Raw genomic sequence first — 23,129 nt, 5'->3', positions numbered from 1 at the left:
ATATGCCTATATATTCTCTTTTTACCCAGCAGGTTGACTTGTATACAGTGCCATGTGGATTGTGGATAAATCCCTACAAAGGAGGATATTGCAAGAAATCGGAAATGTATAAAAGTGGCTACTGTCAGAGGGGTATAGATTAACCTATGTCTAGATATGCTTTTGATTTTCTTTCCCTCTAGCAATCAATCAATGTATTGCAATCCATAGACCAGAAAATTTACCCCTAGCAGACTGATTTACATTGACGGCCATGTGGATTGTGGGTAAATCCCTAAGGAGGTTATTTGAAGAAATCCAAAGTGTATAAAAGTGACTAATATCAAAGAGGTATGTATCAACTCCTATTTAGATGTTTTTACTCCCTTATTAGGATGTTAGATATACAGTTAAGGTGACTCTATTTATTTAAAAGTCTTCTGGTTTTCCTCTCAAAAGAGACTTGTGCAGACAGGTTGAAAGTTGCTCTTACAATAAGTGATGTAGGGACATAGGAGCTGAAGTCCTATGGTCAGGGTGAAGTGCTGGTAACCTCTCCCCTGTAGCCTCCAAAGAAAGAGGAGAACTTTCTGCAACTGGAAGAAAAAAGATGAAGTCTGAAGAAAAGATTCACTGTGGAAGGAGCGGTCTGCTTGCCATGGACTGTGATGCTTTCTTGCTCCACGTTATTGATAGCCAGTTTAATTTATTCTTACCTTCAAATTGTTGTTCTGTATGTGAGCATTCTGTGCATTCAGTATTTCTGTAAAGCCTTTGTGTAGAACCCGGGTTCTTCCTTTTGGAATGTATTTTAAATGTATGGAGAATTTTTGTTGTAGCTGCTACACTTCTGATCAGACCTACAATGTTGAAGAGCAATCCTGACAAGATGCAAAACAAGGGAGCCTTCTTCCTTAGAAACCTGTGGTAAATCCACGGGGGCTGCTCCAAGGACAGCAACATCTGACATTTTGTTTGACAGAGAATCCCACAAGTGGATGATGCGTTGTGTGAAAAAGTGTGTGTCTGTTGGTTCTAGATTTCCTGCCAATCAATTGCATGGGATGACCCCTGGTTCTAGTGTGATGTGAGAGGGAGAAGAATTTCTCTCCATCCACTTTCTCCACCCTATGCCTGATTTTATAATCACCTTATGTCTTCCCTTGGGGGCCAGAGAACCAACCAAGCCCTCTTCAGTGCAGCACCCTCCCCCTGCCCTCGCCTTTCCCACCCCGAGGAGCATCTCTGTGGGTTCCTTCCAAGCACTCCACCCTCCCCCTCTTGACTGGGGCCTCACAGACCAAGGGCAGGTGTGGGGTTCTTCTGGTGGGCCTTTCCACTCTGGCACATCCAAGACCAACATGTCAGCCTTAGGAAGCACCTGTGAGATAACAGCTTCTGTTTTCTCCCAGTGCGAGAACTTCTGGCTGTCCTGGGGTGCAGCACTTGCTGTGAAGGTGGGAGAGGAAAGAAGGAAACCCTTCCAGCACCAGGGCAAGGTGGAATTAAATGGCTCTCCTTAACTTAAGCTGCCTCCATTGAGGTGGGAGACCATTTGAGAGGCCTCATCCTTGCCCCCCCCTTGCCCTTTTTATCTTGAACAGCCTGGTGAGGCAGGCTCAGCTGAGAGAGAGAGCGGGGAGCCCAGAGCCAGCTGTGTGACTTCGTGGGGATTTGAAGCGGGGTGTGTCTTTGTCTCTAACCATTGCCCCACCCTGTGCTGCCAGCATAAGACTCAGCACGCAAAGAGAGCCAGCAGGGGGAGGCAGCCTCCAGCATCCCGATGTTCCTGAACTACAACTCCCAGCATTCCCAGACACAAGGCATGATGGCTGCGGATCCTGGGAATTGCAGAGCAGCCATATCCGGAGTCCTGCTTGTCCTGAAATGGCCAACTGTCCAAAAAGGCAGAATAAGACGGAGGGTGTGATTCCCGGCAGCAGGGAACACAGAGCTAGGGAAGGATGGGAAAGGGAACGGTGCAGGAAAGAGCCAGAGGAAGCTGCCTTGTGCTGCTGAGTCAGGACCTTGGGCCATCTGGCTCAGGACTGTCTGCACTGATTGGCAGCAGCTCTCCAAGGTTTCAGGCAGGACTCACTCCCAGCCCCAAGTTACCCGGAGAGGCTGCCAGGCACTGAAGCCTGGAGAGGAGAGCTGGTCTGGTGGTAGCAAGCATGCCTTGTCCCCATAGCTAAGCAGGGTCTGCCCTGGTTGCATTGGAATGGGAGACTAGAAGTATGAATGCTGTAAGATAGTCCCCTCAGGGGATGTAGCCGCTCTGGGAAGAGCAGAAGAAGGTCCCAAGTTCCCTCTCTGGCTTCTCCAAGAGAGGGCTGAGAGAGATTCCTGCCTGCAACCTTGGAGAAGCCGCTGCCAGTCTGTGAAGACAATACTGAGCTAGATGGACCAATGGTCTGACTCAGTATATGGCAGTTTCCTATGTTCCTATGCTTGTAACAGGAAGGGGCAGATTACCATGATTTCTTAGTCTGGCAGGGGCTGGTTTTGGGCCTGGCACAACTTGGCAGGGGGCTCTCTCTCTCCCTCTGCCCCCAGGCAGTCTGCCATTCAAATGCAAAGCAGAGCCGGCAGGGGAAAGAGACAGGAGGAGAGCAGCTGAGTAGGGGTGTGGGGGGCTTCACCCAAGGAAAGCCCTTCGAGAAACCTGCATGGCTGCCGCTGCATTTGCATGCAAAGCGTGGGAAGCAGGCTGCACGTGCAGCTCAGGGTCCAGGCAGGGTTGATGTCCGGATCACGGGCTGGACCCGCTCCGTCTGGCGCCTGCAAAGCAGAAAGGCTGCCTGCTGCGCATGCCCAGCAGCCAGAGTCCACCACGAGACTCCTGCTGCGGCTCAGAGGCAAGACCTTGACAGACCCCTCTGGGAACGGGTCCTGTTTCCTCCCAAGCTGCATGGATTGGGGGGGGGGGGACATCTCAGGGGCCCTTTGCAGTTTTTCCAGGCTCGGGGCTGCACTTCAGCCGTGCAAAGTCTCTTAGCCCCAAGATTGGGAACTGGGTTTAGCCAGACGAGGAGAAGAGACAGGGTGGAGTGAAGATTTGGGAAGGGCTGGAGAAGGAGCCAGCCTGCCATAAAAAGGGAGTTGTATTCGCTGCAGAAGCCTGCTGGCCAGGCAGCTAATGGCTCCTGGCTGGCTGAGGGATACAGGTGCACACGCACGCATGCACCACTGCAAGAGACTCAGGGGATGGGGCCGCTCTGGGAGGAGCCCCCGCCTGCCTGCCTGCCTGCCGAAGTTCCCAGGGTCCCTCCCTGGCAGCAGCATCTCCAAGACAGGGCTGGGAGAGACTCCTGCCTGCAGGGCAGCCTTGGAGAAGCCGCTGCTGCCAGTCTGGGTAGACAGCACTGACTCGGTCGTCTACGGCAGCTGCCTCTGCTCTCAAAGATCCCTCCCCTGCACTCGCGAGCTGCCTTCACGATGAGTCACTGGGAGGGTCTCCTGGGGGGTCCATCCAGGCCAGTCCCAGAGGACTGGCAGCAGCCCAAGCTCCTTGCCCCCCAGGCCCTGAGACTGTGGCATGCTGCTGCCAGCTGAGTAGACAATACGCAGCGAAAGGGACCAAGGGCCTGACTCGGCAAAAGGAACGTGCCTGCCATTGCTCGACTTTAAAAAAAGAACCCCAACAGAAAAGCCTCAGCATAATGTGCCACCCTTTATAGAATGACTGGAGCAGAGTGCAGAGCACGATACAGAGAAGGAGAGACCATTTTTCTTTAAATCACACGCTCTCCCTTTGCACCCGCCCCCCACTTGGTGCCTTCATTCCTGGGGGCTCCCTTCTGCAGTGGGGTGGGGGGAGTTCAGGAGCTGCCAGGCTATTCAAACCGGCATGGAGACTTCAGGGTGGGCTACTGGGCATGCAGCCAGACTGAAAATCTGAAAGATAGCCAAAACAAGCCAAATTAAGCAATAATAATAATAATAAAATGCCAGAATGGGGGTGAGCTCCTCTGTTCTCCTCTTAGTTCAACTTTGAGCACGGGAGGAAAAAAAGAGGGAGAGGCCTGAGACACTTGGAGTTTCTCTCTCTCTCTCTCTCTGTGTCACATCGATGACAAGGTGATGACATCAGGGAGGCACTCTGGGACACGATGCACGTGGTCACTTGCCCTGTGGCCACGGGGGGGGGGGTTATGCACACACCCCACCACGACAAAAGCCCCCAATGCGGTTTACATTAAGAAATTATAAATAAATAAGGTGGTTTCCTGTCTCTATAGGGCTCACAATCTAAACACAACAACAACAGCAACAAATATTTATATATTGCTTTTCAACAAAAGTTTCCAAAGCTTTAAGAGGGGTTTGGATAACTTTATGGAGGAGAGGTTTATTATCACTGGCTACTAGTCAGAGGGCTACTGAGTAGGTAGGATGCCTCTTGAGTACCAGTTGCGGGGGAGTAATGGCAGGAGAGAGGGCCGGCCCCGTTCAACTCCTGCCTGTGGCTTCTCGGAGGCATCTGGTGGGCCACTGTGGGAAACAGGATGCTGGGCTAGATGGGCCTCCTTGGGCCTGATCCAGCAGGGCTGTGCTTATGTTCTAAAGCAATTTACATAGAGAAATAATAAATAAGATGGATCCCTGTCCTCAAAGTGTTTACAATTAAAAAAAACAACCCCCATAAGGGAGACACCAGCAACAGCCCCTGGAGGGATGCTGTGCTGGGGATGGAGAAGGCCAGCTGCTCTCCCCCTGCTTAATCAAGAGAATCACCAACTTAAAAAGGTGCCTCTTTGATCAGTTAGCAGGGGAACTAACCGAGGGCGCCAGTCTTTGCTGATGGATGAGCCCAGTGCATCAAAGAGCAGCCTAGAATCGGGTGCCTGGGAGGAGCCGAATGGGGTGCTGCTAGGCCAGGAGTAGCTGCAGCTCTTGTACACACTCCCCATCTGCCTTCTTACAGGCAGAGGCCCGGTGAGGGTTAGCCTCGACTTCCTGCTTCAGTACAAGCCTCTGTTCTCCCCAACGGCCCAGAGATCCTCCTCCACGGCCAGGCAGCGCTGGAGCGGCTGGCCCAGGACACAGAGATGGAGTCCTTTTGGGAAGAGGGAGGCACTTCCAGATACCTCTGGAGAAAGCTTTCCTTTCCTAGTAGCTGTGGTCAGTACATTCAGAAGGGTTTTAGCCCAGCGCCAAGCATGTATTTAATTACATTTATATTCTGCTCTTCCCCTGAAGAACCCAGAGGGCTGTACAGGGGTATCCTACAATACCCTTGTGAGGTAGGTTCAGCTGAGAGAGTAGTGAGTGGCCCCAAGTCACCCAGTGAGTTATATGGCAGCACGGGGATTTGAACTCGGGTCTCCCCGGGGCGGCTGTCTGGCTCCCTAGTTTCTGTTGGGCCTTGCCGTGCTTCCCAGCTGCAGCCAGTGTGGTGTAGTGGTTAGAGCAGGGCTTGCCACCCCTGAGGCCCTGTGGTTGGACTAGGAATGGGGGACCCTAACCCTAACCCTAACCCTCTTTGGAGGAGGGACAGGGTGTGTGTGTGTGTGTGTATTTATAGATAGATAGATAGATAGATAGATAGATAGATAGATATAGAGAGACTTTAAGCCACATGCACTCCAATCCTAAGCAGGTAAACTCAGAAGCAAATTCAAATAGCATTTTTACACCGATCACAGCAGCAAGCAATCCAGTCTGATCTCTTCTATTGACTACACTTCATTTAAACAAAAATAATATGCAACTATAGTGTATATTTATATACCACCGGTACAGAGGGTGTTAGAGGGTTGCAGCTAATGGCGCAGTCGGGAAATGACTTGCCTAACAAGCAAGAGGTTGCCTGTTCAAATCCCCGCTGGTCTGTTTCCCAGACTATGGGACACTCCTATATTGGGCAGCAGCGATAGAGGAAGATGCTGAAAGGCATACTGTGCGGGAGGAGGCCGTGGTCAACCCCTCCCATATTATTTATATCCCACTCTTCCTCCAAGAAGCCCAGAGCGGTGCACATGGTTATGCTTATCCTCACAGCAACCCTGCAAGGTAGGTTAGGCTGAGGGGGAAATGACTGGCTGAGTCACCCAGTGAGTTTCATGGCTGACTGGGGATTTGAGCTCAGGTCTCCCCAGCCCTGCTCCAACACTTTAACCACTACACCATATTGGCTATGGTCTACCAAAGAAAACCTTCATTCTTAAAGGCACAGCCTTCAAAAAACCTCTGATCTTCTGCTTGAAAACATGAACATGAAGCAGCATACAAAGGAGAGGTGGGGGGAGTGAGGGGACGAAAATGCCAAGGGAAGAGACTCCCTCAGGTGCAGAGGGTGGGGGATGTCTCTCTCTGTGTGTCTAGAGTGGGAAAAGGAGAATCAGTGATGGTCTGTCTTCTCCAAAGTGGTGGCAAAGGCAGGGAGCGTCAGACTGGTGGGGTGTTGCAGCAGCTGGGAATGTGGCTCTTCTGGGGTGAATGGGGGTCGTTTAAGGAGATAGCTGCCTTCTGCCCCAACCAAGCAGTTCTCTAGAACAGGGAGGGAGGAAGATGAGCATTTCTACAGCATGCTAAGAGCACAAAACAACTGACCCCCAGGCAGGCTCTCCATTTTTCTCTCTCTCTCAGATGTGGCCTTGTGAGGAGGAATGTCACTGTGAACCACACACTTCAAGGAAGGGCTTTTTGAACCAGGATGCAGCCTGCAGCTACGCTTAGGAATATGGCAGCTAGCAAAAGTGGTGCTTCTGTGCTGCTGACACACAAGAGAAAAACCTTCTTTCCATCCTGGGCCTTTTGCCCAAGAAATCTCAAGAACCTAGAACTTATGTGCAAAGCATTTCTAAATGGAAGAAGTGAAAACCCCACCAGCTCTTTACTCACTAAATACTTTTTGTTGCCTCTGTGTATCTCTTGTTGGACTCCCCTTGAAGCTAAAGATGTGAAGTGCCATTTGTACCCTGGGTCTCTCACCAAACAACTCTCAAGCCTGCAAAGTTTCTTGGCAAAGCAAAGCGTCTCTAGTTGGAAGAAGTGACAGCCCCAGAAGTCACCAATCCTGATGTTTCACTTTGGGAATTTTGAGTGAAATGTTAGTTGGCCTTATTGTCTAATCTTACTCTTGATTACTTCTTTTTAGGCAAACAAGATAATAATTTGCCTTGGTACTGAACTTTTATCTTGAATGGCACAAGGAGGACGAGTAGGAGATTGGGCTGAATAGGAAAATAATTTCTAATTTCAACCCATTGCTCTAATTGTTATTGCTCTCTGGATAAAGGACACTGCTAAAGGAAGAGTTTAATAAGGATATAAAGGAGTCTAGTAAGGATTAAAGAACTAATTCCTATGCTTTGGCACATTATACTCCCCCACCCCACTTTATAAGCATGTAGTATGCTTAGTAAGATATCTGGATGGGAGCGGGAGCGGGGGAGAGCCCTGAACATACACATTTAGTAGCTCTTTCATGCTTTTTTCACATTTGTAACTGGATTCGCTTACTCCCTATTTCGGGGAGAGGGGGAACATTGGTTTTGGTTTTCCTCACTCTTTTGTAGAATTCTGTTTAACATTGTCTTAGTTGGTTTAACCTGGTTACTTTTCTCTCTCACCTTTTTGGTGGTGATTTGGAGGATGGGGAAGGAAGGATAGTTCCTGGGTTTAGTTATGAATGTATTTCAATGCTAACAGTTTCTGCCAAAGATGATGTATTTCGACTCAAGGCCTATGATATAACATTAGTCCAATTGGTTATAGCACTTGCAGTTGTTGACATGGGTAATCTGTCCTTTAAAGATGGGTGATTTAAATATTTTTTCAGTTAATTGTAATGGCTTAGGTTCTTATCAAACATTCTAAGGTGTTTAAAACAAAGAACAGATATAATTTTTCTTCAAGAAACACATACTAAAAAAGGAACAACAACGTTGTTTAGTTTAATTATCCTGATCAGGGACAGCAGCTGGAAGCTCGAAGTCCAAAGGAACTGCCACATTGTTTTCCCCAAATTGCTGATTTACACCCTTGAAAGACTATAAAGATTCTTTTGGTCAGTTTGTATATCTTGAGGGCACATTTTTGGATAAACCCTTGTTACTGTGTTCCATATATGCCCCAAATACTCTTGTCATTCAAAATCTCTTTTAAAAACTTCAAAGAATTAAGATTCAAGATTGGATAAATGGGTGTGATTTTAATTTAACCATAAACCCTGCTTTGGATAGGTCAGCCTCCAAGTATACTCCCAATATTTCCACTTCTAAGTTCCCTATAGCATATCTCTTTAAGAAAGCTAATTTGATAGTTCCTTGGCGGTTGTTACACCCAGGGGAAAGGGATTACACATTCTTGTCTGCCAGACATGAAACTTGTTCTAGGATTGATTATGTTCTCATCTCCAGTTCCTTACCGAATGATATTCAAGATGCTATTAGTGATAAAATTTGGACAGATCACAATTGGATAATATGCTCATTAAGTTTTGAAAGTTCTAATAACCCAATTTCTTGGTTGAAAACTTATTTATTATACAATAAAGATATATGCAAAACATTGGAAGATTGACTTTTAATTTAACTCGGATTGTTGATTCAGCCCAGCCACAATTTGGGAAGCATTTAAAGCAACATTTCGTGGAGAGGGGATTAACCAAGCAAAAACATATATGCTGAACATAAAGAAATAAAGCCAAGCCTCCTATTAGAATCACAGTCTATTAGAAAACAGCTACTCTTTCTTTGGCAAATTATGAAAGAGGTGCTAAAGCAAGCAAAGTTCTAGCTAAGTGCATCAGCAAGAAAAGGCAGTCCAAAGCCATCAGATTGATTCCGTCTACAAACCATGCCAAATGAATGGTTTGCTCCGTAGACATCTTCAGAAAGTTTGAAAAGTTTTATCATAGTTTACAGTCCTCTGAATTACCCACTTCAGATAATACATGTAACTTTCAAACCAATTCCATCTCTTTGAAATTAATTTCAACACATACAGCAGACTATTCCATTGACTGGTGGCAGACTGCATCTGGAAACCTATTAAAAGGTAAGTCCACCCCCTACTTAGATACTAGATCCCCAATACTGCCCCTCAGAGGAGCCCTGGGACTCCACACACTCAGCAGGGCTTCTGCTCCCTCTTCCTTCCCCATCAGCCCTGGCAGCAAAAGGATCAACACAACAGATCAGAGTTTGAACTCTCTCTAAACACAGAGACCTTACCTGGCTGCTCAAGACCAGCTTTCCTCCGAACAGGCTTACTCCGGTGGAGTTGCTGGAGTAGTAAAGGGAGCCTGTGAACTGACTGAGGGCTTATAAAGAGTCATAGCCCTGCCCCTTCCTGTCTGCTGAGGCCTCCTCGGGAGTAGGGCTAAACTGAGGAAGGGGAAGGGCTTTCAATGAGTACATAAGCTCTCCCTCCACAGTGGTGCATCACAACTTCAGCAGTTCTTCCATAGAGTTTGTGGTTGCCAGTATAGTGCCCGAGCCAGCTCAGGGAGGGTTGGAGTCTGGCTTGAGGATTCTTCTGAAGCAGCTGACTGGCTGGCTTTTATTGCAAGACAGAGAACACAAGATCTCTTCATTGACCCAGCAAGGTAATTATATTTCTAAGTTACTTTTAAAAGGGCTGATCCTATTGAGTCTCTGCTTTATCTGGTTCCCCCACCCTGTTGAAGGGGTTGCTGGTTTTAAGTTGACTTGCATTTTCCCTGTCCCTGCCTAATAAAATGTCCCTATTGGACATGGCATGATACTGGAGTAGAACGCTGTTGCCTACTTAGAAGCTCCAACCCTAAACTTCTCTGACTGAGTTTTGTATTTAAAGCTTCTACCCTAGAAGTTCTAATAAGTAAAACTGAAGTACTGGTGTCTCTTCACTTCCCCCCACTCTGTATTCTAGCCACAAAGGTCATTCGCATGACTGGCTATACCCCAGTAGGACAGCCCTACCTGGGTCTAGGAAGCCCCAGGATCAGCAGGAGTGTGCCTGCCCTCCCCAGCCAAGTCAAGAGAACAACTTCCTAGTCTGCTCGCTCCCTTCCCATTCCCCATACTCTGAGTAAATCTCCTCCTACAGTAAGGGGGAAAGGCTTGTTGTACCTGGTGGGCTGGCTGAGTGTTGCTGCAGGGCCATAGATTCTGAAAGGGAAGCCGACCTTCCATCTTCAGTCACAGTGACTTGTAGGAATGGAGCGGGCAGCTTCTCCACCCCGGTCTCTAGTCCAGATTGGCCAAATCTTGTCTTAACACATCAGGGTAGATCTCCAGTCTAAAGGCAAAGAGCTTGCTTGGGTCCTTGGGGTAGCTTTCCTGATGGGCCTGTGCAGGAGAAGGGGAGGCCGGCTGTGATGTCTTCTCAGGAGTATGGCTGAATTAAAGAGCCATGGGCTCACTTCACACCAGCCCTGAACTGGTCCAATAGTCTGTGATCTCAGCTGCCTTGCTTCTTTGCCTAATGTTGGTTGAGAGAGCATGTAAGAATTTGTTTTGCTTGTGCAGGACATTACTGAAGTCCTCTGTGCTTGTCAAGGAAAAAGTGCCTCGGAGAACTATCTCCCCTCTGCCTGTGCTCACAGGGCTCCCATTTGGAGCTGGCACTTGCTCTTGAAGGGTCAATTCCAGGTGCCTGCTCATTAGCTTCAGCCAACAGGGAGACTTGCTGTTAGGAAGCCAGGAGTTTCACTCTTGGGTTTAGCTGCAAAGGTTGTGTGAAGTAGAGGATCTGATCACTTCAGCCCAAGAATCAGCAGAGAAATGAGTCTGATGTCCAGGTTTGCCTCCACTTGCTTTGAGTTCTCCCAGAAGCCAGAGAAATCAGGCCTTTCCTGCTCCAAAGTATTCCTATTTCAGCTTTCCAAAATGTGAAATGTCTAGTAGAACCATGAAGGATATATACATGATTCTATATGTTGCAAGAGGATACCAGTGGCTAATGCAATAATCTGAGGTGTAAGGTCCTCGAGAAAGTTGAAGCTTTATTAACTTGTATGTCAGTGCAATATCCCAGACATATGTACTGTTGCTCTGTGGAGGGCAATACTGGATTTTTCAAGTGATATGGCTCTTCTGTTCTGGCCAGTGTTGAACTATAGGCCAAGAAGACTTCATAATTAACTGCATCATCTTCTGACTGTACCCCTAGTAAAGCTAGTTGGGGATCTGGCTGTAAGTTGTATCCCAGTATTGGTATATTCTACTGAGCTGCAAAGTGGCAAATGCCAATGATGAGTTAATGTTAAAGTATTTTCTGTCACTGTGGCAGAGGTTGATTTTGCATGATAAATGTTGAACCAGAGACCAACAAGGATAAACTTGTCTTAAGTCTAATTCCTTTACAGCTTTCAGCCCAATTAAGGGAGTATTTAAGTAAACCATAAATACTAGCGATCATCTTCTTGGTTTTGTGTGATCTGTAAAATCGGATGCCTGAGTGCTTGTGATCCTACAGATTGATTGGACATAAACTGAATTGGTTACAGTTAACCTCATCTGCATTATTTTTCAGCTGTGAATGAGTCTGTTCACCTTTGTCCTTAGCTATGTAGAGTTCTCATTTCCCCCCTCCTTTAAATTGATCTATTTTGAGGGATCAGAAGATGCTGTGTGATAGAGGTGGTAAAGGTGGCACTGGGTTGTTAAGCCATTTCCCCCATACACGTTGTGCCTTTGAGCTAAGGATTGATTGATTGCCTTATAACTCTCTACTATTCTGATGGCAGCATTGTCTGTTCAGGAGATGTTTCCATTCCCACCCACTTCTGGGAGTTATCCCCCTTAATTTTATAGATGCATAACTGGAATCTAATGCATCACTGACTCACTTAGCTAAACTGGTGATCCTTTTCCTGATGCATTAGTCTTCTAAGGGTTTCAGTGCCGTGGCCCACAGTGCTGATAGTTTTTTTTTATCATTGCCCCAAGGATTGCTAAGTCAGGATCTTGCACAGCATTGTGATCAGCTGTATCCTTGTTCAATTGTGATTTTCCCGCTGTTGCCATTTTGGAGGCCATCATGCTGCTTGGCAGGCTCTTTGCTGCTGCTGCTGTTTTGCTTTCAACGTAAACGTTTAGGTTCCATTTTAGTAACCATGTGACTTGTTTATCACACAGCTTGTTCTGTTTTAGTATTGCTGCTAACAGTTGGGCCTGCTGAGTTCTTATATAAATCCTGGCATGGGAAAGAGCTTTTGGGCTAAGCAGCCATCTTGCCCAGTGGCTAGCTACACCCCCAGACTGCTGTTCTAGAGTAGTCCTATAGAGTCTCATAGTCTGGATGTCACTCCAGCTGCAGAATAGGAGACTGTGGCTTTAAGCTGCAGAGGGCCTCTAGCAAGAAGCGTTCAGCTGGAGATGGGATGGGGAAGCGGGGAGGAGCCCAGTGCAGCTCCCGTCTAGGTGTGTTTGCAAGTGTGGTGGTGTGGCTCGGGTGGTCAGTGCCATTTGGCCCTCTTGGGTTTGCTTCTGTTCCCAAACATAGTTATGTGCTCCTTCCTTTCCTCTGTTTTTTTCAGTGGCTTTTTCCAAAGAGCTGCTTGGTGGTGTTGGCTTGTGTTCTTGGCTTAACTTTAACCAGTTAATGGATGGGATTGAGGCAGCTGCTTGGTGGTGGCGTAGGAGTGGGGAGACCCCTTCAGCCATGACACTCACTGGGTTAACCTGGGCCAGTGGCTCCTGCCCAGCCCGCTTAACAGGGATCTTGTGAGGATTGTGGACTGCCTAGAGGAAGGACAGGATAGCCAGGTCTGCATAGCTCTCTTTATCCTGTCTTGTGAACTCGGGATGCCTGAGACCAGTAGTGCATTTTCATACCATGCTCCCAACACTCTTTCGACTGGAATGACTTAGTTCTCCTACATTGACTGGGTGCTCAGTTAGCATCAGGACATAGCAGAACCTGTTGCTGTAAGGCAGACAAAAGTCTTGGCCTCAGAGGGAGGGCGGGCAGTGCAGCTGAAGCTGGTTTGCAGTAGGTGGGTGTGTGTGTTCACCAGCCTGTCAGTCTAAGCTCAGAAATGCTGCAGTCTGCTAGTCCTCTGGTTGTCTCTGCTGCTCCTAACATCAAGGGACAAGGTGCAGGACAACTCTTCTCCCATCCCAGTTTGTGAGAGTCAAAATCCACTGGCAGCCTGGTAGCACCAGAGCTTGGCCATGAAGCAGTGCAGTGTTCACTGCAAAAGCCACAAAGGTGTGGATGTCTGTGTATTGCTCTGGGGATTGGTGCCTGTCCTAAATTCTGAAAGGCTGGGTAACTGGGTTAAAACATCTGGCTCAGTTTTCTGGGTGCTTAATGAAGCTCTGCCTTGTCTTTGCTTTCAGGGGTTTGTGGATGCTGGACCAGTGTGGCACAATATCTTGAGAACTGCACAGCACTGGGCCCATATACCAATTCAGGCATGGGATTTACTAAGCTACCCTGGGCCAGTCACTGCATGTCTCAAATGTAGGACTCTGATCTAGCAAGAGAACAATCTTTCTAGTTTGCCCCCAAATCAGCAGCTAACACTGATTTGTTGCTCCCTTTGTAGCATTTTCCATTGAAGGGGTGTTGGTGGTCATACTGCTGATCTCTTGAATCTAGTACTTAAAGCTAGAACAAACCAGGACTTTCTCGTGCTCCCCCATGTTACATCCTTATTGGCCCAGGTCAGAACGTAGGGCTGTAACCCTGCACTAAAAAGTCCCAACACTAAAAAGCTCTCAACTGTACTGTGTACTAAAGCACAGTCTACATGCTCATAGGCCTTCACTTTGTATGTCAGGTTAGAATCGGGAGTTACCCAGTTCAAAAAAGCTTGTCTCTTTTCAGGGAGTTCTGGGGATGGGGCCCTAGGCTGGTAGCCAAGTGTTCTGCTTTTCCAAGTGGTGCCCACTTGGGATCCTTCAGATGGCCCCAAGGCTTGCAGCAGAGATGGGGGTCTCATGAGTGAGTTCTGCAGAGGACAACTGTCCTTCTTTGCCTATACAAGCATTGGAATAAATGTCTGTTGGGATGCAGGGAAGGAGAACTGACCCCTGCTAACTGGGCAAAGAGGCACCTTTTACCGTGGTGATTCTCTTTATTTAGCAGGGGGAGAGTAACTGGCCCTATCCACCCCCAGCACAGGACCTCCAGTGGCTGTAGCTGGGGTCTATCTTATGTTTCTTTTTAGAATGTGAGCCCTTTGGGGACAGGGTTCCATCTTATTTGTTTGTTATTTCTCTGTGTAAACCGCCCTGAGCCATTTTTGGAAGGGTGGTATAGAAATCGAATAATAATAACTGTACTGCAGGTGCCTTCCTGTGTAGCTTTTAAAGGCTCCCCACTTTTCAGTTTGTCATTTATGTCCCAGACTTGCCTTCACTTAGAGTGCTGCTGCCAAAAACCAGATCAGGAGCCTTTATTCCTCCTGCAGAGAAGCTCAAATGACCCAAAGGGACAAAGTGCTTCTCCCTCCATAGGTGGCTGTAGTATTTTGCCTTGAAAGACTGGAAGTTCCCTCCATGAGAACCTGGGAGGACAAGGATGGCCTCCTGTGCTGTTCTGCAGAGAGGTAAGGGGTGTGTGTGTGCTTCCTGATCTTGAGAGCAAGGTCAACTTCTGGCAGTGGGTGAAGCAAGCCAATTCTCTGTTGTGGACTAGGGAGAAGATAGCTTAGTGGCACTAAAAGCCTTTCCTTGTCTATGGCCCTGTGGGTAGGCAAGGGCCAGTATTTTTTATTTTATTTTTACATTTCATATCCTGCTCTTCCTCCAAGGAGCCCAGAACAGTGTACTGCATACTTAAGTTTCTCCTCACAACAACCCTAACCACTATACCACCCTGGCTCTCCAGTAACCCCCATAAGCAGAGTTCCATAACCAAGTTAGCTATTACCGCCCCAACCCTCAGGCCATACTGTTGCCTCTCTGTGTGGTGCACCAGCCCCTCCAGCCTTGCCAGAACTGGTGTTCAGATGAGCATTATAGGCAGATGTGAGTAACTGCTTGCATTTTGGTAATTCAAAAGGGGAGTGGCCATTCTTGGTCCCAGTCGTCTTTAGTGTGCAAGTGGTTACTTGTGCCCCAGCACGGTTTATGCCTGTTAAGTCTGCATGTGTTTCATAGCTGTAACCTCCATCTCTTTGGCAGGAGCAGCCTTCGATGGTGAGCAAAGAAGCAGTACCGCAGTCCCCTCTCGGGAGCAGCACCTGGCTCTAGAATGCTGCCATGAATGTCTTCAACTCTCTGCATTGTATGTATTGAAGAGATTGGATATGCTGCACTTGCTGATCTAAGTATCCATGGAAGGTTACAAGGAAATGCTCCAACATGCCCCAAGAAACTGCCACAACCAATACACCCAATAAATAATTCAACCAAGAGACCCAAGCCACTATAAATAAACCTAAAGCCCCAATAAACCAACTTATAAACCTGAAGCCTCCCAAATAAACCACCACAACCAATTAACCCAAAGCCCCAATAAACCAACTAATCCAAAGCCCCGATAAACAAACCCACTGCCCAGCCAATAAAGTGAAATGCTCATGATGCAGCTTGTGGTAGAGACTTTTACTGACAGTGTCCTGAACTTGGTTTGTGCAGCATCCATGATGGACACAACAGCCTCTGTTTTTCAGGAGGAGCCCCGGAAGGGGCAGAGAGAAGAACTAGCACAGGCCCAGCCCTGGCAGCAGCACGATCATCTAGAATGCCAGAAACCAGCTCTGCTCCTCCCTGCCACTGTTAATATGTATTTTAACTGGAAGTGTTTAGATCTCTCTCTTGTGGCACACATACCATGGACGTAACCTTGGTCTCTTTTGCAGGAGCAGGCTTTGAAGGGGTTGAAAGAAGCAAGACCACGGTGCCTCCCTCAGCAGCTCTCTCTCTCTCTCTCTCTCTCTCTCTCTCTCTCTCTCTCTCTGGCAGTCGGCTCCTGGTGGTATGTCTTGTTCTTCTTTTTAATGCTTGGTGCTTGCTCTTGTAGCATGGGCATACTAGGCTCATCTGTCTCCATTTGCCTGTCAGTTCTGCAGGGCAGCCTTGGAAGTGATGGGAAGAATTCGTGTGGTCCATGATGAAGGAAAACCAGGTTCTGGCTGGTCCAGGCCTGTGCACGTCGATAGTTGGCAATAAATGTAAGTGCTGTTATGAATGTAATAACCATTTTTGGGTTATGCCTTTTGCACACATTTAGTATGCTGCTGTATCGAGTGAGATGGTGAACTAGTTCTCTGAATGGCCACTGATGCCAAACACAAATTATCACTTGTGTTTCTGGGTTGAGGGACACTTCACACCATCACAGCCCGATCTGCCAGCTGATAGGCTAAGTGTCTGGTTGTTTCCGGCTGGTGAACCGCATGGAGCCTCGGCCTACTTGTCAGTCTTGGGGAACACCACAGAGTGACGATAGGTGGAAATCAAAGTGTCCAGGGACAGACTCTCCAGTTGGATTTGTGTGCCAATGCTATGGCACTTGATCTACCCAGTACATGCAGAAGTGGAGCCATATGGTTTAGTTTCCTAGCACTGGAAGCTTTGATCCTAAGATGCTGTTGCACCTCAGGAGCTATCTGCACCTGAATCTCCCAAGACAAATGGATGTCTGGTACCTGTCGGATGAGGAGGCGGGCAGCGGTGAAGGGGGTGATCAGGATGGCAACCGCACTTGCTACGCCACAGCTCTTGGTGACTCTGCTTCTCTCTGCACAGGCCCTGCCCTCTTTGCCCACGCTGGTGCACTCTTTTCCTTCTGTCATGGGGCTGCAGCTGGCCAGGGAATTGGTACCAAAGGTTTGCCTCTCCCTGTGATTTGTTGGATGGGTGGCACGTTGTCCTCACCACCACCACCACAAACCAATAAATCCTAACCTGCAACTTCAGCCTGTTCAGTCTAGGCAGCTTGTTCAGCCAGCCCCTTGGACTCCCTCAGCCAGGAGTGAAGCATAAGGCCACCCTGCTGCCATCTGCCTTGACCCTCATGCTGGGTCTCCCCCTCTTTGACTTTGAAGACTCCCTCTGAAGAATATGGCTACAAGCTCATCTTTTTCCTCAAAGAAAAATCTGTGTCTTCCAAAGCGAGACACTCTTTCTTAGTGAAAAAACTGCTCCGGCCCCTCTCTTTGGATCCGGGAGCCCAGCTCTGTAACTGGATACCAGCGCATACCAAGAAAAAACTCAGCCAGTCAGAACAACTGGGGTAGTGGTGAGCACCAGCTCGCAGCTTACAGCAGGGGGCACATCCATGCAGCTTGGGAGGAGCTTCAGTCGGACAAAGAAGCAGGCCAAGAACGGAGTGAGGCGGCGAAGGCTAAGTTCTGTCCCCAGGCTAACCAGCCATGAGCTCAAACGGTTGCCATTATTGTGACCAGCCAGTTCACAGGGGAAACAAAGGAGAGGAAAAGGAGTGCCCATGATGTCCATCAGCCATGGGGCCTCGGCGCAGTGGCCAGCTGTGATGAAAACTCCTAGGGCCCCAAATGTTAACTCAGCTGAGCACTTTTGGAACTGGCTTCTTGTTGGTTGTCTGTGTCTTGTTCTGTAAAGGGAAATGTTGTTGATCCTCCAGTAAATATTGGCACAGTATGTTTGACTGAATGTTACTGACAATGCAGTGAGAAAGGTCCATAGTACCTCACAGTCTCACAACCCGCCTCTGCGTAGGTTGGGCTCTTGTATGTGAAAATGTGTTTGTAATGTGACAGCACTTCTGTAAACCTTTTGGGAAAGGACTTGCTCTGCAAATTGAACACCATTATTCACAATTATCTGTGGACATCCTATACCATAAAAGCCTTAAGCGTGCAGCCGTGCTGCCCGTGTCTTTTTGGGCCATTCTGGGCATGCGCGGAGGGCCTCCTTCTTTGTGGGCCTCTCCTGAAGAAAAAGGGAGCGCTGCTTATGGCTGGACCAGATACATTACCCCTAAGAAGGGCAAGCTCTACTTTTCCCCCTCATGGTATCAAATTTATTGTGGTGTTTCTGCAGCTGTCTTTGCTACTGCTAATATGATTTTCCACTACAGTATGGACGATGTTTCTGATATTGCATTTCTGTTTTGGTGCTACATCCAGGAGGCCCACAGGTGGCATCAGGCTGAGAGAACAGTGTGAACAACACAATGCTCCACCCCTTGGGTTTCTAGTTGGGAGCTGTAAAGCCACATGTCTTTGTCTAAGCCTCTATATGCTTTGCTTTCTGAGTCTGAGCAGAAAGAAGACGTGATGGAATCCCAGTCTTGGGAGCAGCAGGATCAGCTAGACTGCTGGAAAGCTCCTCCCTGCTGGTGGTGATGGTAAGGATTTCTACAGGTAGTGTTTGGTCTTCACTGTTGTGACATGAGCATTGTAGACATCTGTTTTGCAGGAGCAGGCTCTGAAGGTGTGGAAAGAAGCAGTACAAGGGTCTCAATCAGTAGGGGCATCTTCTCTGTGCCCGATGGTAGGTATGATTGACATGGTTTGGAACTCCTGAGTGTTTAGATTGTGGGCCCTATGGGGACAGGAATCCATTTTTAAAAACTTTATTTCTCAATCTAAATGGTTTGGGGCACTCTTGAGAAGAGATAAGTATTCATTGCCATCTGACAGATGTACCCTCTCTGTCCATTGCTTCTTAGTTGCAGAGGAGCAGCTGCAGAAGTGGCAGAAACGATCGGTGCAGCCTCAGCCTCAGGTGCAACACGATTCTCGGACACAAGAAACCTCTGTGACTGGTGGCAGACATGCTTGACGTTTGGATCTTGTCACGAACCCAGCTCTGACCGAGATGACTCACAGGCCAGCGTGGACGCCCTCAAAAACCCCTTGCCTGTGTTGTAGCTGGCTCTGTATTGAGGCTTCTCTTCGCCTGCACTGTTGGCAGAAGCACCTTGCAGGATGTCTTTCTTCCCATTCCTGTCCCCTGCTCTAGGATGTCTCCGCTCCTGACACTTGAACTCTGACTTTGCCTGCTTCGAATGGACTGACACTTTCCTTCAGCCTCGCACCCCTCTTGCCCAGCCGGGACAGCCAGAAGACGGACACTGCTCAGCCTTGGCTCTGCTGCCTTGGTCAGCATTGTGGTCTTCCTTTCCTGAGTACCTGATAATCTGCCTCTCCGGCCACTAACTACATCAGTGTTGTCTTGGAGTCTCCTGTGAGAGGAGAGACGCTGTGCCCCTGGGGCTTATAAAGAGGGAGGGTGTGCCCCCAAGAGGCACACTGGATCTAGTCTTCCACCAAGTGAGAGTACCTGTGACTCTATCCATCACCTGCCCTGCCTAGCATCCCCCCCCCCCGGTCTGAGGAAGCACCAGCTGCCACTGAGGGATGGGCCTTGTCTGGGGCTACGCTGAGACTCTGGAATCCATTCCCTGCAGAAATCAGAGCCTCCCCATCTCAGACTACTTAAGACATTGGACACATTTCTTCACCCAAGCTTTTAAAGTAGATGTGGCTTTAACTTCCTGGTCTTTGACTGTAATAAAGATGTGTATCTGAAGGTTTTAGTTGATTTGAATTGTTCCTGGAATTTCTTTCTTTGCCTTCTTCCACCCTTTTTAGAAATGGCTTCATTTACCCTACCGGCTCCTGCTGCCTGCCTCTGTCGGTCTATTCATTGGCTTTCCTTTGGTGTTCTTGCTGATGTATCTGATGCTTCATTTCTCTTCTCTCTTCTGTCTCTACATGTTACAACCATCACTTGAATTCTGTTCTTCCTTATTTGGGAGCATGGTCCCGGTCACTGTTGCTCCTCCTCCCTCTTTACCTGTCCTATTGAGTCTGTTTCTATTCTGACTGGTGTCCTCTGCCTCCCACTACGGTGGCTGCTGCTGCTTAGTGTGGCCTCCTCTGCGACTGACAAGCCAGTCATGGTGGCTTGACAGTTGTCAAAGCCTACCTGCCGTCTCACTGCTCCTCACCTGCCTCTGACAGCAGCGGTGTGCTCTGAGGTTCTTGTCTATCCACTCAGTCTCCTGACTCTCGCTTGATTGGCTGGATTCTTGGGGAGGGAAATGTTTTTGTTTTTAGGGTGGGGGCAAGGGAGGAGTGGTTGGTTGACTTGCAGTCAAGATGGTTATCTTCACTCTGGCATGCTCCAGAGCCTCCTGTCAAAATGTTCACGGTCCTCAGCTGCTTTGTCACTTCCTAACAGTGGATCCTTGCTTGTTAAACAGGTGATCAATTTCCCTTGTCTGCTGTCAGAGTCTTGGCTGGTGAGTTTCTATAAATATCTAGGGCAGGAAGAAAGTTCAGCCTCCTGCTTCCAGAGGGAGATGTCAGGACTCTGGAGTCTTAAACATTATAGATTCTGTTAAAGTATCTTGTGCAATTCCTGACAGACTGAGAGTGCTGGAAGGTAGCCTATCTCTCAATTAGAAGATGGGAGTTGATCCACCGGTTCCACCTTGTGTATCTTTCAGAATGCTAATGAGAGCTTCCCAGCCAAGGGTGTGCCCTGGAATGCAACTCTCACTGCTTGAATGTGTGTCTTCTAGGGATCCATAGCAAATTATCTCCACTGCCAGAGGTGTATGATTATGAAATGGAAAGAGCTCACTGTATTTCAGCTTTACCCTTGTTTGACACCTACTCCAAAACTGCTGAGCTTTACTGTTGGAGATCTTTTGAAGTGTGGTCAAAGGAAAAGTTGTCATATAAGAACTTTCAAATAATGTTGCTCCTGGTTCTTCCTAAAGTGGGTGAGAAATAGTGTTGCTTGGAAATGTGCACTGCCATGTTGATTTTCCAGCAGCATTATGCAGCTTCAGAGAAGTACATAGCTGGACCAAATCCTGTAGGAGTGAGGTAAGTTTTCACTGTCACATTAGAAGATCTGCCAGTGGACTCTCATTCCTGTGCAAAGCAGAAGGAAGGTTGTTGCAGTTGCAACACATGCAGTCATCCAGTGGAATGTGCTGTGAGCTCAGATAATCAGCACACTGACAGGTGTGACAATACTTCATTGCTTGGTTAGGTTTTCCCTCTTGGGTAGTGGGGGGTTCATGTATTAACTGACGGGAGGACTATGCCTTGCAGTTCATTCTCTGGCCAAGGATCAAAGTTGTACTGCTAAAATGGAGCTGCAAAGATACTCTAACTTAAACATGCATGTGTGTCAAGAACCTTTCCCCTGAACTTCAAAAGAAAAGATCAATGTCTGGAGTGTTGGGAGGTGAAAACAAGGACTGCACAAAGGCCTTCCTCCAAAGATAGAGAAAAACCAGGTATGGCTGCTATTCTACTGACTCCACTGTCCCCTACCACTGGAATTGGAAAATCCTTGATCCCAGCACCCACAGCTCAATCATCTGTCATGGATGGTTGAGGAGTGGGTGTTGGGATCAAGGGTTTTCCAATTCCAGTGGTAGGGAATGGTGGTGCAGAACCTATCTCGAAGAGATTCTTACTTTTAGGGTTTGATTCTTACTTTTAGGGTTTGATTCTTACTTTTAGGGTTTGATTCTTACTTTTAGGGTTTGATTCTTACTTTTAGGGTTTGATTCTTACTTTTAGGGTTTGATTCTTACTTTTAGGGTTTGATTCTTACTTTTAGGGTTTGATTCTTACTTTTAGGGTTTGATTCTTACTTTTAGGGTTTGATTCTTACTTTTAGGGTTTGATTCTTACTTTTAGGGTTTGATTCTTACTTTTAGGGTTTGATTCTTACTTTTAGGGTTTGATTCTTACTTTTAGGGTTTGATTCTTACTTTTAGGGTTTGATTCTTACTTTTAGGGTTTGATTCTTACTTTTAGGGTTTGATTCTTACTTTTAGGGTTTGATTCTTACTTTTAGGGTTTGATTCTTACTTTTAGGGTTTGATTCTTACTTTTAGGGTTTGATTCTTACTTTTAGGGTTTGATTCTTACTTTTAGGGTTTGATTCTTACTTTTAGGGTTTGATTCTTACTTTTAGGGTTTGATTCTTACTTTTAGGGTTTGATTCTTACTTTTAGGGTTTGATTCTTACTTTTAGGGTTTGATTCTTACTTTTAGGGTTTGATTCTTACTTTTAGGGTTTGATTCTTACTTTTAGGGTTTGATTCTTACTTTTAGGGTTTGATTCTTACTTTTAGGGTTTGATTCTTACTTTTAGGGTTTGATTCTTACTTTTAGGGTTTGATTCTTACTTTTAGGGTTTGATTCTTACTTTTAGGGTTTGATTCTTACTTTTAGGGTTTGATTCTTACTTTTAGGGTTTGATTCTTACTTTTAGGGTTTGATTCTTACTTTTAGGGTTTGATTCTTACTTTTAGGGTTTGATTCTTACTTTTAGGGTTTGATTCTTACTTTTAGGGTTTGATTCTTACTTTTAGGGTTTGATTCTTACTTTTAGGGTTTGATTCTTACTTTTAGGGTTTGATTCTTACTTTTAGGGTTTGATTCTTACTTTTAGGGTTTGATTCTTACTTTTAGGGTTTGATTCTTACTTTTAGGGTTTGATTCTTACTTTTAGGGTTTGATTCTTACTTTTAGGGTTTGATTCTTACTTTTAGGGTTTGATTCTTACTTTTAGGGTTTGATTCTTACTTTTAGGGTTTGATTCTTACTTTTAGGGTTTGATTCTTACTTTTAGGGTTTGATTCTTACTTTTAGGGTTTGATTCTTACTTTTAGGGTTTGATTCTTACTTTTAGGGTTTGATTCTTACTTTTAGGGTTTGATTCTTACTTTTAGGGTTTGATTCTTACTTTTAGGGTTTGATTCTTACTTTTAGGGTTTGATTCTTACTTTTAGGGTTTGATTCTTACTTTTAGGGTTTGATTCTTACTTTTAGGGTTTGATTCTTACTTTTAGGGTTTGATTCTTACTTTTAGGGTTTGATTCTTACTTTTAGGGTTTGATTCTTACTTTTAGGGTTTGATTCTTACTTTTAGGGTTTGATTCTTACTTTTAGGGTTTGATTCTTACTTTTAGGGTTTGATTCTTACTTTTAGGGTTTGATTCTGACTTTTAGGGTTTGATTCTGACTTTTAGGGTTTGATTCTGACTTTTAGGGTTTGATTCTGACTTTTAGGGTTTGATTCTGACTTTTAGGGTTTGATTCTGACTTTTAGGGTTTGATTCTGACTTTTAGGGTTTGATTCTGACTTTTAGGGTTTGATTCTGACTTTTAGGGTTTGATTCTGACTTTTAGGGTTTGATTCTGACTTTTAGGGTTTGATTCTGACTTTTAGGGTTTGATTCTGACTTTTAGGGTTTGATTCTGACTTTTAGGGTTTGATTCTTACTTTTAGGGTTTGATT

At 46.7% G+C, this 23,129-nt stretch overlaps 1 protein-coding gene and 1 long non-coding RNA gene across 19 annotated transcripts in view; both read left to right on the top strand.

Annotated features, from left to right (window-relative positions):
• SCYL1 (SCY1 like pseudokinase 1) overlaps positions 1-8,496 on the top strand; it is a 30,401-nt gene extending 21,905 nt beyond the window's left edge. For 8 of the 13 annotated variants that reach the window (XM_053277447.1, XM_053277446.1, XM_053277444.1 and 5 more), the window contains 2 exons: positions 30-5,103; positions 6,571-8,496. The gene's annotated coding sequence lies outside the window, so the exon portion shown is untranslated. Of the gene's footprint in view, positions 1-29; positions 5,104-6,544 lie in introns of all 13 variants that reach the window. The other 5 variants (XM_053277442.1, XM_053277438.1, XM_053277436.1 and 2 more) reach the window with 4 other exon arrangements.
• Positions 8,497-9,330: 834 nt separating this feature from the next.
• LOC128337009 (uncharacterized) lies at positions 9,331-19,385 on the top strand. Of its 6 annotated transcripts, none has more exons than XR_008312150.1 (6): positions 9,331-9,535; positions 15,048-15,150; positions 15,539-15,843; positions 15,930-16,039; positions 17,978-18,344; positions 18,523-19,385. It is a non-coding gene; the product is annotated as an uncharacterized LOC128337009 (long non-coding RNA). The 6 variants fall into 6 exon arrangements; XR_008312152.1 differs by having other exon boundaries at positions 16,788-18,344; XR_008312153.1 differs by having other exon boundaries at positions 15,930-18,198; positions 18,270-18,344.
• The last annotated feature ends 3,744 nt before the right edge of the window (positions 19,386-23,129 follow it).

The sequence above is a fragment of the Hemicordylus capensis genome, chromosome 14 (assembly GCF_027244095.1).
Source record: "Hemicordylus capensis ecotype Gifberg chromosome 14, rHemCap1.1.pri, whole genome shotgun sequence".
Lineage (NCBI taxonomy): Eukaryota > Metazoa > Chordata > Lepidosauria > Squamata > Cordylidae > Hemicordylus > Hemicordylus capensis.
Note: the sequence above shows the minus strand (reverse complement) of the source record. Positions and strands in the feature narration are given on the sequence as shown.